Raw genomic sequence first — 15,125 nt, forward strand, 5'->3', positions numbered from 1 at the left:
TGAAGAAACAGATTCAAAGTGTTTAAAGACTGTTTTGAAGCAAAATATCTTAGAGCAAGTTTGGTGTGTGGCACACGTCTCTAGTCCCAGCACTAGGGAGGCTCAGGCAGGACCACCTCAAGTTTGAGGTCAGTTTGGCGTATATAGCAAGAACTTGTCTCAAAAACAAAAGCCACCACCACCACCACCACCACCAAAAACAACAAGAACAACAGCTTACATCACCTATGTTAAAGAATACTTCCAAGAACATATGTACATCTCCAAGGCCAGAACACAGACCTCCTCTCTCTGGAGGGCCTAATACTCTGTTTTCTCCAAGGATATATTTCTTTAACTTTGCCTAATAAAACTCATCTTTATCTCTCACTGATGCATCCTGAAATTCTTTTTCTTGAAGAGAGTCAAGAATCTAGTCAGTGGGCTGAATTAAGATTCTATCTTTTCTTGGAGGGAACTCTTCAGATCCTACCCAGTGGCAAGTGGATATATTTTTGTTTTGGTTAAACAGTAATACAGTTAGGGTTGGGGATTTAGCTCAGTGGTGCCACACTTGCCTTGCAAGCACAAGGTCTTGAGTTCAACCCTGGTATCATCATCATCGTCATCATCATCATCATCATCATCATCATCATCATCATCAAACAGTTAATAGTTGAGATGAAATTCAGGTTTATAACTAAATACTAATTGTTCACTTTGCATGAATATTAATACAAAATGTTAAAATGATAGATTGCAAAAATTCTTTTATTACAGATGAAGCTATCAATATCCTCCCGTTACTGCAGATTAAACCCAAAGAGAAATTGCCAGGGTGGGGCTATCTATCCCAGGTCTGGGGTTCACTTAGTTTCAGAGGATTGTGTCTGACATGGTGTGAAACTTGCAAGTTTAGTTTTCTTTCTCCTATAATTCTCAATATAACAAAGTGCTCTTCATCCCATAGGAAGCAAAACATTGTGGGTATTGCAAGACTTTGGTGCTATGATAGTCTATGAAAAATTTTAGTCATTAAACAATTCTTAATTTATCAAAAGACAGATTCTGGCAACTATCTCTTCCCTTTTTTTTTGGTTAATCTCTCTCCCCTGTTACAAGTAGTTGTTTTCTTTGTCCATGCTACTACTTCCTCAGTGCTCCCAGCTAACAAAACTGAGTATAATAGATTCTGCTTGCTGTCTTTCTTCAAGGGAGAGGAAATTCCTGAGATTTTCATACTCAAACAACTTATACATTTATTTCCTTTGTTCCTACGTGGACTGTTTACAGCAGAGGAAATGCTGTTTGCTAACTCAAGGAATGGAAATTGCAGCCTCCTGTTCCTCTTTTCTCCCTCGGCCATCATCATCTTTTATTTTTCTAAATTTGAGGTAAAATTTACCTAGGATGAAATGCACAGCTTGTAAGTATGTACTTTGGTGAGCCTGACAAATGTATATGTTTGTATCATTAACATCAAGTCAATATATAAATTACGTCCATCAGGCCAGAAGTTTCTCTTGTCTATGTCTCTCCCCACCCCCAAGTCAATTACTGATCTGATTTCTATCACCATAGATGGTGTGCCCGTACTTGAACTTCATGCACTATATCATAAATTGCACCTGAGCATAGACTACTTAATACTTTGGGGCTACAGTGAATAAAGATGCTATGTACCTCCTTCGACCTGTCTTTTGTGGATGTACATTTCATTCCAATTGGGTAAATATATAGAGAGAGGAACTGACAGGTCAGCATTGCTTAATTTTGTAGCCCTGAAGAAGCTATGTGACCTCTGTTGGTCTCTCCCTCTCGGTGGGGTGGAGGGACAGTGACTTCTGCTGCCTCCTCCCCTCCTTGGATACACTTTACATGGCCCTATGACCTCGATATAAATCTTATCAACGAGATATTTGGCTCTTCCATATTTTAAAGACTATCTGGAATGCACAGGGACTCCAAAGTGGGTGGGGCAAAAGTCCCCTCTTGACTGTGGTGGTGGCTGGGTCTGGTGAAAACATCCTTCAACAAGAGAGGGGAAAGAGCTAGCGAGTGTGTGTACCTGTGAGAAACACCCAGTGTTCCCTTTCTTAGAGTGTTGACTTTCCACAGTTACAGGGTTACTGCTACCTTTACTAAAGCAACAAAAGAGGATATAAAAATCACTAACCAGATAAATCTCTAACTGTACGATCTCTGCTTATAAAATGGCTATCTCAAATGGTCATGAATTAATAATAACCAATAGTGTCATTTTCCCCATTTTTATTTATTTTTTCATTTTTAAATAAAGTTGGCAAAAAATTGTTGAGCTGTAAGAATTCTTTTTATATTCTAGTTGGGAGACCTTTTGTGTGTACTATATATGTGTAAGGAGTACCAGGGAACACTAAGCTATATCCCCTATCCCTTTTTCTTTTATTTTGAGACAGGGTCTTGCTAAGCCACCCAGGCTGGTCCTGAACTTGCAATTTCTCTCCCTCGGCCTCTGGAGTAGCTAGGATTACAGGAGTGCACCCACATACCCAGTTTATATATAAAATCTTTATCAGATACATGGTTTGCAAACACTTTCTCCTATTCTGTTGCTTGTCTTCTGAGTTTTTTGATAGTGTCCTTGAAAGCACAGACATTATTAGTTTTGATGAAATCCCAGTTGTCTGTTTTTCTTGGGTCACACAGGCTCTTTAGATTCAGCATCTGCATCCATTGTGACAAGGAGGGTCTGGTCCTCTTTCCCTGGAAAACATACCCCTTCCCAGAGCAGGTCATTAACAGACACCACCTGCGTTGCACATTCCTGGAAATCAGGCTGTCCGAGATTAGTACAGACTGAAAATAAACATGCACAAGCAGTCATGGCCAGGCTGGTGAAACACTGTCTGCCCAAAAGGGCAGGATTCAGTTAGGAGCAAAAAATGTCTGCTTTGTTTTGAAAGTACTGCAAAGCTACTGCAAGAATCCCTAAGAAGCCTGCCAGCAGCAGCCACGTCCTCCACTATCAGGCAGTGCTCTGAACACATGGCTCATTTACTAATACAGGTGTCTGGAAGCCGAGCGGGCCTGCTAGGCTGGTGTCCTGGTGTACGCAGGGCGTTTACACGAGCACTGGCTTCAAGTCTGTCCTCATTTCATTAATCCTTATGATGAGGTAGGTATGTCTATCACTGTACAGATGAGGAAACTGAGGCTTAGAAAAGTTTAAGACCATTTATCTTCCATGCAGCAGAACCAAGACTTGAATACAAATTCCTCATACATCAGGGATTCTCACCACTTTTCCCTCTGTGCTCCCACAGTTCTAGAAGATCACCTAGAATGTTCAAGCTTTACACCCAACCTTCAGCCAACAAATCCAGGTCTGCTCACTTGTTCCCTCTGCTGATAATCCTACAATGATCGTGGGCTGTAAACTGCCCTAATCACTTTCTCTCTAATCTCACAGTATTCTAACTCCTTTGGAATTTACATTTGCCTTACAATTATTGAAGACATTTCATAGAGGTGAACACAGTTTTTAACTGCACTAAAATAGCACAGAGAGAATATCCCTGGATGTACCTCTATCATGTCCTAACCATCTGTCCTGCTAAAGTTAGACCTACTGTATGAATATTGTGCTCACTCACTGTCTCTCCTACCTGTTTAGCCTGCTTTTACTAAGAGATTAAAGTTTTAACTCATGAGGGCTGTCCTTTAGGTTTTTCTGTATCCCCCATACACTGTATTCGCTGAACACTGTAACAAAATATATGTTAAAAAATTATGCCCAGTGAAAAGATCCTAGTGCTGCATTAAACCGTGGCTGCTCCATTTGGGAATCTCTGAAATGGGGCGAGTGATTTAAGTGAGTCTCAACTTTTGTTTTTCCAATGGGGTTAATCATGCTTGTCTTGTCCCATCTAATGTTAACAGTGATCAAATTACATGATGAAGGAGAATGTTTTTGTGTGCCATAAAGACACTATTATTATTACAGATCATCATTTGATTATTCACATAAAAAGTTTTGCTGGGGAAAGTTTCTTGTAATTGGTATAAAGTAGTTGTATAAAATGAATGAAACACTATTTCACTGTTGTCATCTTCACTCTACCAATGCTTTAAAGTGCAGGTTAAAAATCAGGAGTCACACTGAGGACGCTGAGGAAGCAGAATTGGCCGTGAGATTAGACAGACCAGGACAGTCAGGCAACAGGATAAAAGTTTTATACTTGTCAGTCCAAAATGTAGGTGAGAGGGTAAGGACTGGAACAAAGTATGAAAAATTTTACTGTGACTGTGAATGTAATGTAAGCAGGACAACAGAGCACCAAGTCTTGTTATTCTCCAGCTACAAACAGGGCATTTATATGAAAAGGGAAGGATCAACCAAGACCATTTTCTTAGTAGGAAGATTTAGAATGTTTCCTAGGAACTAGCCAGACACCCAACTCTTTAAGGCTGAACCTGTTAGAAAAACCAAACTACAGCCTCAGGAATTTGTAAGTAGATTCCAAAATTCGGTCGGGCTGAAATACTTTGCTTTTCTATTCTCATTTTCCACTATTAAATAGCAAACGCTTCTTTTCTCTGCACTTTCCTCCTCTTCTTTTGGGTGGGTATGGGAATGTATATTAGCTTAGTTAGACCTCATCTTGATGATCATTTTCCCTCCAAAGGCTTCTGTCCTATTTAATTTTAGTTTGCTCTCTAGAAAGAAAGGTTTAGGAGAAGAGTCCACTTCAACTCCATTTAGATAGAAATTTTGCTTGGCATTTGGAAACTATCAGTTCTACAAGTCTATATTTCAGAGGAATTTTTCTCCTCAAGGAAAAATTAATACTTGCCTTTTTTTTTTTTTTTTTTTGGGTACCGGGAATCAAACTCTGGACCTTGTGCTTGTGAGGCAGGTACAGTGCCACTGAGCTAAATCCGTGGCCCAGTACATTCCTTTTTGATATGATTTGCTATATGTAACTCTTGAAAATTTAAAAACATCTTTGTAATATGAATAATTTATTATAAAAGCCAAAGAAATGTTAAAGGCTCAACTAACTATAAGGAATATGAAGTAAAATAAAACAGTTCAGAAACTGAAATTTTGCATTAATAGTTTAAATAAGAAAACAAGCAAAATAGCTTAATTTTCTTGGGTAGCTTTCTATGGTTCAATATTTGATTTTCTTCCCCGACACGGGTTAAAATACATACATGTACTTAACTATTTTCCAGGAGAGTCCATGAAGTGCTGTTACAATCAACAATATGGCCAACTCCTTCCATGGCTCCTCTATCAAGGCACACATGAGCATCTGTGCATTCCCATTAGATTTATCTCTGGAGTCCAAAAAATTGGACTGCAGTGGCTTTTGTCCAGACAGCATGGAAATATGTTGACCCAAGCTAGGAAGAAACTGCAACTACAGTGGACATATTTTAAAACAGTGGTTTCTCCATTCTGGCTGTAGGTTAGAATTATCCAGCCCAGACAGCTCTGAAAAACTCCCAAATGTCCACGGCCCCCAAAACCCAGTCATAGTCCCTGGGGTAGAGCCTAGGCAGATGAAATTTGCCAGGTGATGTCAACGTTCAGTCTGACTGACGGTCACTGGCTTTCCCTGGGCAAATAGGGTGAGAAGGAAAGAAATTACTTTCCTAGCTAAGCTATAGGCAAAGATAAGCCAGACAATCTGCTCCCTAATGATGGATGCAAAAGTTATCCTAGGCCTTTTATATGGGATGATCCCTACCCCCAACCCAGGTTAAATTAATTTGATGGAAAGAAATCTATTAATCTCTATCTCCCTCTCCCTCTCTTTTGGTCAGAAGTTCTATATCATCTGATTATATGTACTAGACTAGGTTATTTTGAGTAGAAAATAACTACAGACTTATTTTAGGAAATATGAAAAAAAAGAAGAAAACAAATATTTGTTCTTTCATATTATGGAAACCACAGTTAACTTTTTGGAGTAAAATATAAAATTAGCATCATACTGTACATAAAGGGTTTTCACTTTATAATATAATGTGAAAATTTTCTCACATCATTACACAGTGACTGCCAAAGTTCTTGTGGGTGTCTATAAAACATTCTACTGGCTTTTCTTTTATTTTGCAGTTTTAAAAAATTTTTTAAATTTAGTGATACAAAGAGATGTTAATACAATATAAAAAGCATTCTTCTATTAAAAATAAATTTCAATTTCATAACAAAATAGAGAATAATAATAGTTAATACACTACATCATGATGGTAAAAGAATGGCCAAAATGTTATTCAGAGTACAAGTCATAGATGAAAAAGACTCTTAAAAAGAAAAAAAAAAAAAAAGAAAGGCCAGCATTTTCTTTTCAACGAACAAAGAGAAACCAGTAGTATAAATTTAAAAAAAAAGCATATACCTTAAAATATTTTTGAAACAGAATAGACATTTTGGGGAATTATTTGAACTTCTCCCTACCTCCTATTTATCTTCTATTTGGTGCTTTCTCTCTCTCTCTGTCTCCCTCTCCCCCTCCCCCCTCTATATATGCATATACACACGTGTGTTTTTTTGCTCTTAACTTTTTCATATAAGAGAAACCATGCAATATTTAAGCTTGTGTATCTGACTTATTTCCTTTAACATTATGGTCAAGGTACATCTGTTTGCCTACAAATGCCTCAAGGTTATCTTTATGGTACAGCAGCACTCCACTGTGGATAAATACCACATTTTTCTTTACTCATCCATCTATGGATGGACATTTACACTGTTTCTGAGATCTAGCTATTATAAATCATAGGTACGCATGTATCCCTGTAAAATGACTTTAATTCTTTTGGGAAAATATCTAGAAGGGAGATAACTGAGTCAAATGGAATCTCTATTTTTAGTTTTGTGAGGAATCTCCACACCAACTTCTAACAATGTAATAGAATTCCTTTTCTCCCACACCCTTCCCAGCCTTTGTTATTATTTGACTTTTTGATGACAGCCATTCTTTCTAGGGTCAGATGTCATCTCAAAAGAGTTTTACTTAACATTTCTCTAATGGCCAGTGATATTGAACATTTTTTCATGTCTTTGTACTTCTTCTGAGAAGTGTCTATTCATTTAACTATCCATTTTTTAATTGGGTATTTTATTGGGGGGGTCTAATTTTTTAAGTTCTTTATTATTCTAGATATTAGTTCTCTGTTCAAGGGATAGCTGGCAAATATTTTTCCCTTTCTGTAGGTTGCTTCTTTGTTGGTAGCTTCCTTTGCTGTGCAAAGCTTTTAAACTTGGTATGGTCCCATTTGTTGATTCTTGGTATTATTTCTTGTACTTCTGTTTAGAAAGTTCTTGCCTATGCTTATGTTTTCAAGAGTTTTACTATTTTGTCTTCGCAGATTTAAGTGTTCTGTTTTAGCATCAGATCTTGGATCCATTTTGATTTTAGTTTAATAAATGGCAAGACAGAGTGTCTTTCCTCGGTGCAAGGCTTTGGCTCCTTTGTCAAAGATCAAATTGCTGAATGTGTCTGGGTTGTTTCTGCTTCCTCTATTCTGTTCCATTAATTCACATACCTGTTTTTATGCCAGTGCCATGATATTTTAATACAGTAGTTTTGAAGTATAACTTCAAATCTGGTATTGTGATGCTGCACCCTTTGTTTTTGTTACCCAGAATTGGTTTTGCTATTTGAGTCTCTTTTGGTTCCATATAAATGTTAGGGCTGTTTTGTCTAGATCTGTGAGAAATACTACTGGTTTTTTATTTTATTTTATTTTATTTTTTTGAGACAGGGTCTCACTATGTAGTTGAGACTGACCTGGAACTCACTATGTAGCCCAGGCTGGTCTCGAACTCACAGTGATTCTCCTGCCTCAGCCTCCCAAGTGCTGGGATTACAGACGTGCACCACCATGCCCGGAGCTACTGGTATATTTGACTGAGACTGTGTTAAATCTATCAATTTTGCAAGTAGTCATTTTGATTATATTGGTTCTGCCTGTCCAGGAACACGGGATATTTTTCCATTTTCTGATGTCCTCTTCAATTTCTCTTTTTAGAGTGATATAAATTTTCATTGTACAGAGCTTTCATTTCCATGGTTAGGTTAATCCTAAGTATTTAATTTTTCTTGGTGCTACTGTGAATAGTATGGTTTTCTTAATTTCTTTCTCAGTAAGCTCATTATTAGTGTATAAGAATGACATTGATTTTTATGTGTTTATTTTGTGTTCTGCTATGTTGCTGAATTTGGTTATCTGGTTTCAGGAGTCTTTTGGTGGAATTTTTTTGGCCTTATAAGTACGGGATCATTCACTTGCAAATGATACATTGACTTCATCCTTTCCTATACATATCCATATTATTTCTTTCTCTTGCATGATTGCTCTGGCTAATGTTTCAAAGACTATGTTGAACAGGACTGGCAATAGTGAATATTCTTGTTTTGTTCCTAATTTTAGAGAGAAAGCTTTCAGTTCAAGCTTTCAGTATTCCCTATTTCATATGACAGTGGCAGTAAGTTGGTCATAAATGGCTTCTATCAGATTGGGACAAAGTTTTTGTATTCCTATTTTCTTTAGGATTTTTATCATTAATGGATGCTGGACTTTGTCAAAGGCTTTTTCTGTGTCTACTGAGATGATCATATGACTTCTTTGTTTATGTGATGATTTACGGATTGTGTGTGTTGAACAGACTTTGCATGCCTGGGATATAAGTATTTGGTCATGGTATGTGATGTTTTTGATGATTTGTTGCATTGTTTGCCAGTAACTTGTTGAGGATTTTTGCATCTACGTTAATTACAAAAATTGGCCTGTAGTTCTCTTTTTTGGTTCTCTTGTCTGGTACTGGGAGTTGGATAATGCTGGCTCCCAAGAATGATTTCTGCAATATTCCTTACTTCTCAATTTCATTTAAGAGCTAGAGAAATATTGGTGTTAGATCTTCCCAGAAGCTGTTGTAGAATTTGGCATTAAATCCACAAGGTCTTGGGATTTTCTTAGTTGGTAGGTTTTTTTAAATTACTGCTTTAAATTCATTGTCTATTATTGGATTATTCAAGATTTTTAAGTCTTTTTGGTTCAGTTTTGGTAATTCGTGTGTAGCTAGGAGTGTCTCCATTTGCCTGATTCTCCAATATTTTGGCATATGGATTTGTGACATTGTTATTAAATTTTCTGCAGTTTGGCAGTATTCATTGTGATTTCACCATTTTCATTTATAATTGCATTGATCTGTATCTTGTCTTTTCTGTTTTTGGTAATATTGGCTAAGGGTTTGACTATTCTGTTTATTCTTTCAAAGAATCAACTTTTTAATTCAGTGATACTTTGTACTTTTTTTTTTTGGTCTCAATTTCATTGATTTCTGCTCTGATCTTCATAATTTCCTTCCTTGTGAAAGCTCTGGATTTGGATTGTTCTTATTTTTCTGGGACCTTGAGATGCATCATTAGGTTACTTATTTGGGCTTGTTCTGTTTTTTTTCTGAAGTGGGCATTCACAGCTATAAACATTCTCTGCAGGACTGCTTTTAATTGTTGTACTGGCATTATCATTTAATTCTAGGAAGTGTCTATTTCTTCCTTAATTTCTTCTGTGATCTATTGATTATTCAATAATGCATTGTTTAATTTCTATACCTTTGCAGTTTTGTTTTGCTATTGATTTCTAGTTTCATGGCACTGTGATTTGATAATATGCATGGTAAAATTGTGATTTTTTTGCATTTGCATAATCATGCTTTATTAGCTAGTATGTGGTCTATTCTGGAGGAAGTGCCACGTGCTGCCAAAAAGAATGTGTATTCTCTTGTTGGGTAGAACACTCTATAGATTTCTACTAAGTCCATTTGTTCAAAGCTTTGGTTCAACTCTATTTCTTTGTTGTTTATTTGTGATAATGGGGTACTGAGGTTCCCCAATATAACTGTATTGATGTTTATTTGATCTTTTATGCTCATTGGTGTTTGTTTTATAAAGTTGGGTGCACTGTGGTTTGATGCATATATGCTTATAAGTGTTACCCCTCCTGTTGAATAGTTTCATTAACTGATATGTAACCTCCTTTTCTCTCTTGATTAGCTTTGGCTTGAAGCCCATTTTGAAAACAGGATAGCTACTCTTGCTTGTGTTTGGATTTTCATAGCATAGAATATTGTTCTCTATCCTTTGAATTTTAGTCTATCAATTTCTTTTTATATTAGATGAGTTTCTTGTATACTTGTGAGGCAGGTGGTGGAACCACTGAGCTAAATCCCCAGCCCCAGTTTCTTGTATACAACATATCATTGGATTTTGTTTCTTGATCCATTCTGCTAATTTGTCTGTTTTGATTTGTGAATTGAATACATTCACATTGATATAAGTAATAGATATAATTGAAAGATATAGTATAATTGGTAGATATTGACTTATTCCTATCACTGTATTATTACTGGTTGCTGTTTTGCTTTCTTACCCTTTACTCATTGCTAGTCTTACCTGATGCATTTGTTCCATTAGATTTTTTGTCAGTTAGCTTCACTGTTTCTTTCTAGGATACCCTTGAAAATTTTTTGGAGTGTTGGTTTAATGGTCATGAATTTCTTTCACCTTATCATGCAAATATTTTATTTCTTAATCCATTTTGAAAGATAATTTTGCAGGGTATATCAATGTAAGTTGGAAGTTTGTTTTTTTTTTTTATTAGGGCTTGAAACATTCCCAAGCTTTGTGTTGGAAAGTTTGTTGTAATTCTGATGATTTACTACTTTTCTCTAACAGCTTTTAAGATTCTGTTCTTGTGTTGGATTTCTGGTATTTTAATTATTATGTGGTGTGGAGTGGTGTATTTCTAATCGTGGCTATTTAAGGTTCTATATCTGTATGTTTTTCCATGCCTGGAAAGTTTTCTCTTATTACTTTTATAAATAATGCCTTTTGTGCTGTCTTCTGATTTTTCATTAATTAGTTATTTCTATATTAATCTTTGAGTCATCTAGCAGCTGCTGGTACTTTATGTTTTTTTGTTGTTGCTGTTCTTTTTAAAGGTCTTTTTCATTAATTGAACACTAATCACAGCCCTGTCTTCTAGATGTGACATTCTGTCCTCAAATTAGTCTCTTCTGTCAAGTGGTTTTCTATGTATGCCAATATCTGGATTCATATTTTTAGTGTCCTGGATTTCTGTGTGGAAATTTTTATATGGACTTCCATTCTGTTCTATGCTGGGCACGTATGTTTTGTATCTCCTTTAGCTCGACTAGATTTTTATTAGTGTCTTCTCTAGACTCGCTCATCATTGGTTTCATCTGTTTTATCCCTTTAGTTAGATCTTCTCTGTATTCACCAAGCCTCTTATTGAACTGTTTTGCTACCCTTTCAGATATTTCTGCTGCATGACTTATGATTTCCTTATCCTCAGTGCTTCCTGGATTGGTTTGGGGGGAATTGGGTATTTTCTGGAAACATTCTGTTGCCATGTTTTCTTGTATTTCTATTTTCCTGTTTATTTTCTGTGTTCTCTTTCTTTTTCTTTTTTTTTTTTTTTCAGAACTGGGGATCAAACGCATGACCTAAGGACCTTGCGCTTTACAGGCAGGCGCAGCACCACTGAGTTAAATCTCCAGCCCTTTCCTGTTTATTTTCTATGCTGGGTGTTACAGCTTCTTTGGTCCAGTGCCCAGTTCTTCAGGAGTGAGACACAGTGCTACTTATGACCTCAGACAGGCTAGATATTGGTATACAGAGGAAACCAGTTGACAGCACTATGTCAATCTTGACTGTAGTAGTAAAGTCAGTAACAATAATGATGTCAAATATAAACAGGATTCTGACAACCCCCAAAACTACTCACAAACCACTCAACCAGAGCAAAGAGATCTGTGCCTTTAGTGTAGACATTTCCTTCAGATCCTTGCTCTTAAAGTTTACAGCCACCAAACCTGGCCCCCCACCACATAATACAGACCTTGTGATCTTCCTGGCTTGAGCCTGAGCTGCTCAGGGGATCTCTCTCTCACCCTGTCCAAGCCTGTCTCTCATGACTGTCTCTCACCTAATTTCTGTAGTATGGTAATGCTTCAGTCCTGGAGGGAAACTCTTCTCCTGGGTGTTGGTCTCATTCTCAATCAGCTCATTCTTTTTGGTTGTTACCTCCGCTGCTCAATGCTGATGAGAACCAAGGCACTGAGCCAGCTAGTATTTGGTGGTTTGGCTGCTCTACTCTCCTGCACAAGGCAGGCAAGGCAGCCTGTGCTGGTGACAGTGGTGGGGCCTTTTTCTTTCTCACCCACAGGAGGCACAAGAGGCAGCAGGAGCAAGCAACACTGTATTGTTTTATTTTATTTTTTTCTTGGTACCAGAGATTAAACTCAGACCATGAGCTTATGAGGTGGGCACAGTACCACTGAGCTAAATCCTCAGCAGCACTGTATTGTTTTTTAATTTTTAATTTTTTTTTTGCTACTAGGGATTGAACTCTGGACCTTGTGTTTGAGAGGCAGGCAGTGAAACTCCAGCCTCTGTGCACTGTAATGTTTTAAATGGTCATTATTTATTTATTGGCAGGTGATTGATTGATAAATACTGAAAGGATAAGTCCATGGTATAATGGTAAAATGAAAAGTAGGAATGTTCCAATTTCACTGGTCTAAATAGGCTTACCACAATTAATTTCAAGATAACAGTTTAACAATGGGCTTGCAAATGGAATATTTAACAACTGGTTCTCTGGAGTAGACTCAGGGAACCAGTTGGCTAAGTATAAGTGGGTACAAGTGAGGTACAAGTGGAAATTATTGTGAATGAAAATGAATCATAGTTCCAGTCCCTTTGTATAGTTTTGTATTTAGAGTTTGACGGTGTCAAGCCAACAGCAATTCATGCAGTTAGATGGATGAAGGTCTAACAAGAATTTCTGGAAGGATATTAATGGGATAACAGTTAATATGGAGTAAGTGCACTGGAAAGACTGTCCCCCACCCCCTTTTTGTTGGTTTTTTGATAGGGTCTTGTTTATAGCCCAGGCTGGCCTTGAACTTATAAACCTTCTATCTCAGCCTCCTGAGTACTGAGATTACAGGCATGCATCACCATGTTTGCTCCTAGAACATGTTCTTTGAATAGACAAACACAGGGATATGTCAAATTAACCATATTCCAGGCCACTTTTTATCTGCACATGGGAATAATAATGTCTCAGCATGGCTAGTGTTAGGACTAAAACCAACACAATACATAAAGAATATAGTAAGGACATGTAGTAAACACTCCGCAAACATTTGTTTCCTTTACCCCATGGAAATTTAGCTATTCCTATTGTTGAAGGAGTTACCATACCTTATTTTTAAACAATTTAATTATGTTTGTCTTTAAATTCCACATCTCTATGATTTACACTGAGGACTAGAAAACGGTCACCTGTGGGCCACACCTGGCCTGATTTTGTAAGTAATATCTTACCTAAATTCTGACTTTTAACAGAATATGCCATGCCCATTTGTTCAAGGGGTGCTATGGCTACTTTCCCACTATGGCAATAGAGATGAGGGGCTACGATACAGATCCAACAGCCTGAAAAACCTGAGATATTTACTATCTGGTCCTTTATAGGAAAAGTTCAGTAGTGTATGCTTTAAACCATTTTAGGAATTTCTTAAATGAATAGTGTCTTTTTTTCTTTTACTAATTAAAAGAAAAGAAAACAAATAAGGATAGGAAATGAAAAAGTTGAGAAGATTGTCAAAATTGCAAAACATCTGAATTGAATCCAAGAACACGTAAGAAATACTGGGTTGAAGCTAAGCTCTGATTCAGTCTGGTCAAGAAAGCACACCTTAAGAAATATTTTATAAATTAAACTTCCTACACGAAGACTTGTTTCTTCTGACCCAAGAATGCACCTTGAATATGGAACTTGGAAGAGTGGATTTAGGAGGTAGAAATGTGGAGTATTATTTATAACCTGGCAAAGAAAGTGACTGGAACCATATTAGTCAAGCAAAATAAGCTGATCTCTCTAAGTACAGGTAAAATAACATTCTGAACATTGAAAAATGTACACAATCAAAACTGCACAAGGTAGGGGTTTAAGAAACCATTTCCTCTGCTAATTTTTGATGTTTACATGGAATGTTCTGCAAGCAGCAAATAACTTACCAATGATCTTGACAGACTGAAAATGATACATCTTTACCACAACATAAATTAATTCTCTCAGTGAGAAACTGCTAAAATAGGCAAGGTGTCATAAAGATTTCTTTGCAAGTCAAGGACAGGAAATGATTCCATTTCTTCCAAACATGCTTACATGAAAAATTAATAAACTCTCACTTTAAACAGTCCTTATTCGCATGGAGTTTGGAGGTACCTGTTACTAACTGGAGCAGTTCTGCTTATCTGGGGTTGGACATGAGTCAGGCCACATTACCTCAGGTATGAAATAGTTTGAGACTTCCCCCAGTAATTCATATTCCATCTGAACAAATCTAGAAACATCCAGAAAGGAGGACTGCAGCATTACACTACACTCTCAAAGCCATGCTCTCTTTCATTCTTTACATATCAGACATGACATAAAAATTCTGGGAAGTCAGTCTTCACAAATAAAATATAAGGCACACTGGTGGCCTGTGTTAGGAAACGGACAGAGGACTGACACAAGTGAACCCACTCATCCTCTCAAAGAATGACCATGATCTGTTTTTGCAGTAGCCGAGAATGGACTGGAATCTCTAACTAGGCCAGTGACGGCAAACCTTTTAGAGCTTCAATGATACAAACAGCTCGCCGTAGCATGTGCTGTAGGTTCACCACTACTGTCCTAGGCCTTGCTGCCTCTGCGTATACCTGGCTACCTGGCCTGCTCTGGGACTGCCAGGCTTCTCCTGCCACGGGGCCTTGTAAGACACTATTCTTCCAGGCTGCAGCACGCCTCCTTTCCCTCTTTCTTTCTCAGTGACGTTGTTTCTTTCCTTCTTCAATTCATACTCATCTTTCCAGGGAAGCCTTTCCTAGCCAGATTCTTCTTTCTGAGACACTCAGGTCACTGAGTTCTTTTGTCTAGAACTAGTCATGATGACAGTGATATATTTATGTTTGTATTTATTTTATTATAGTCCAACTGGGGGAAAGGATATCTTTGCCTGCTTCTCAGACAAGACACAAAGGTCTTTCCCAGCCTCTTTATGGCTT

General features: G+C 37.3%; 1 protein-coding gene across 1 annotated transcript in view; it reads right to left on the minus strand.

The window, feature by feature from the left end:
• Positions 1-15,125, minus strand: part of Jazf1 (JAZF zinc finger 1) — a 144,052-nt gene that overhangs the window by 37,876 nt on the left and 91,051 nt on the right. The gene's annotated exons all lie outside the window — the stretch shown is intronic.

Source organism: Fukomys damarensis, unplaced genomic scaffold (assembly GCF_012274545.1).
Source record: "Fukomys damarensis isolate Sample0158 unplaced genomic scaffold, DMR_v1.0_HiC HiC_scaffold_4, whole genome shotgun sequence".
NCBI lineage: Eukaryota > Metazoa > Chordata > Mammalia > Rodentia > Bathyergidae > Fukomys > Fukomys damarensis.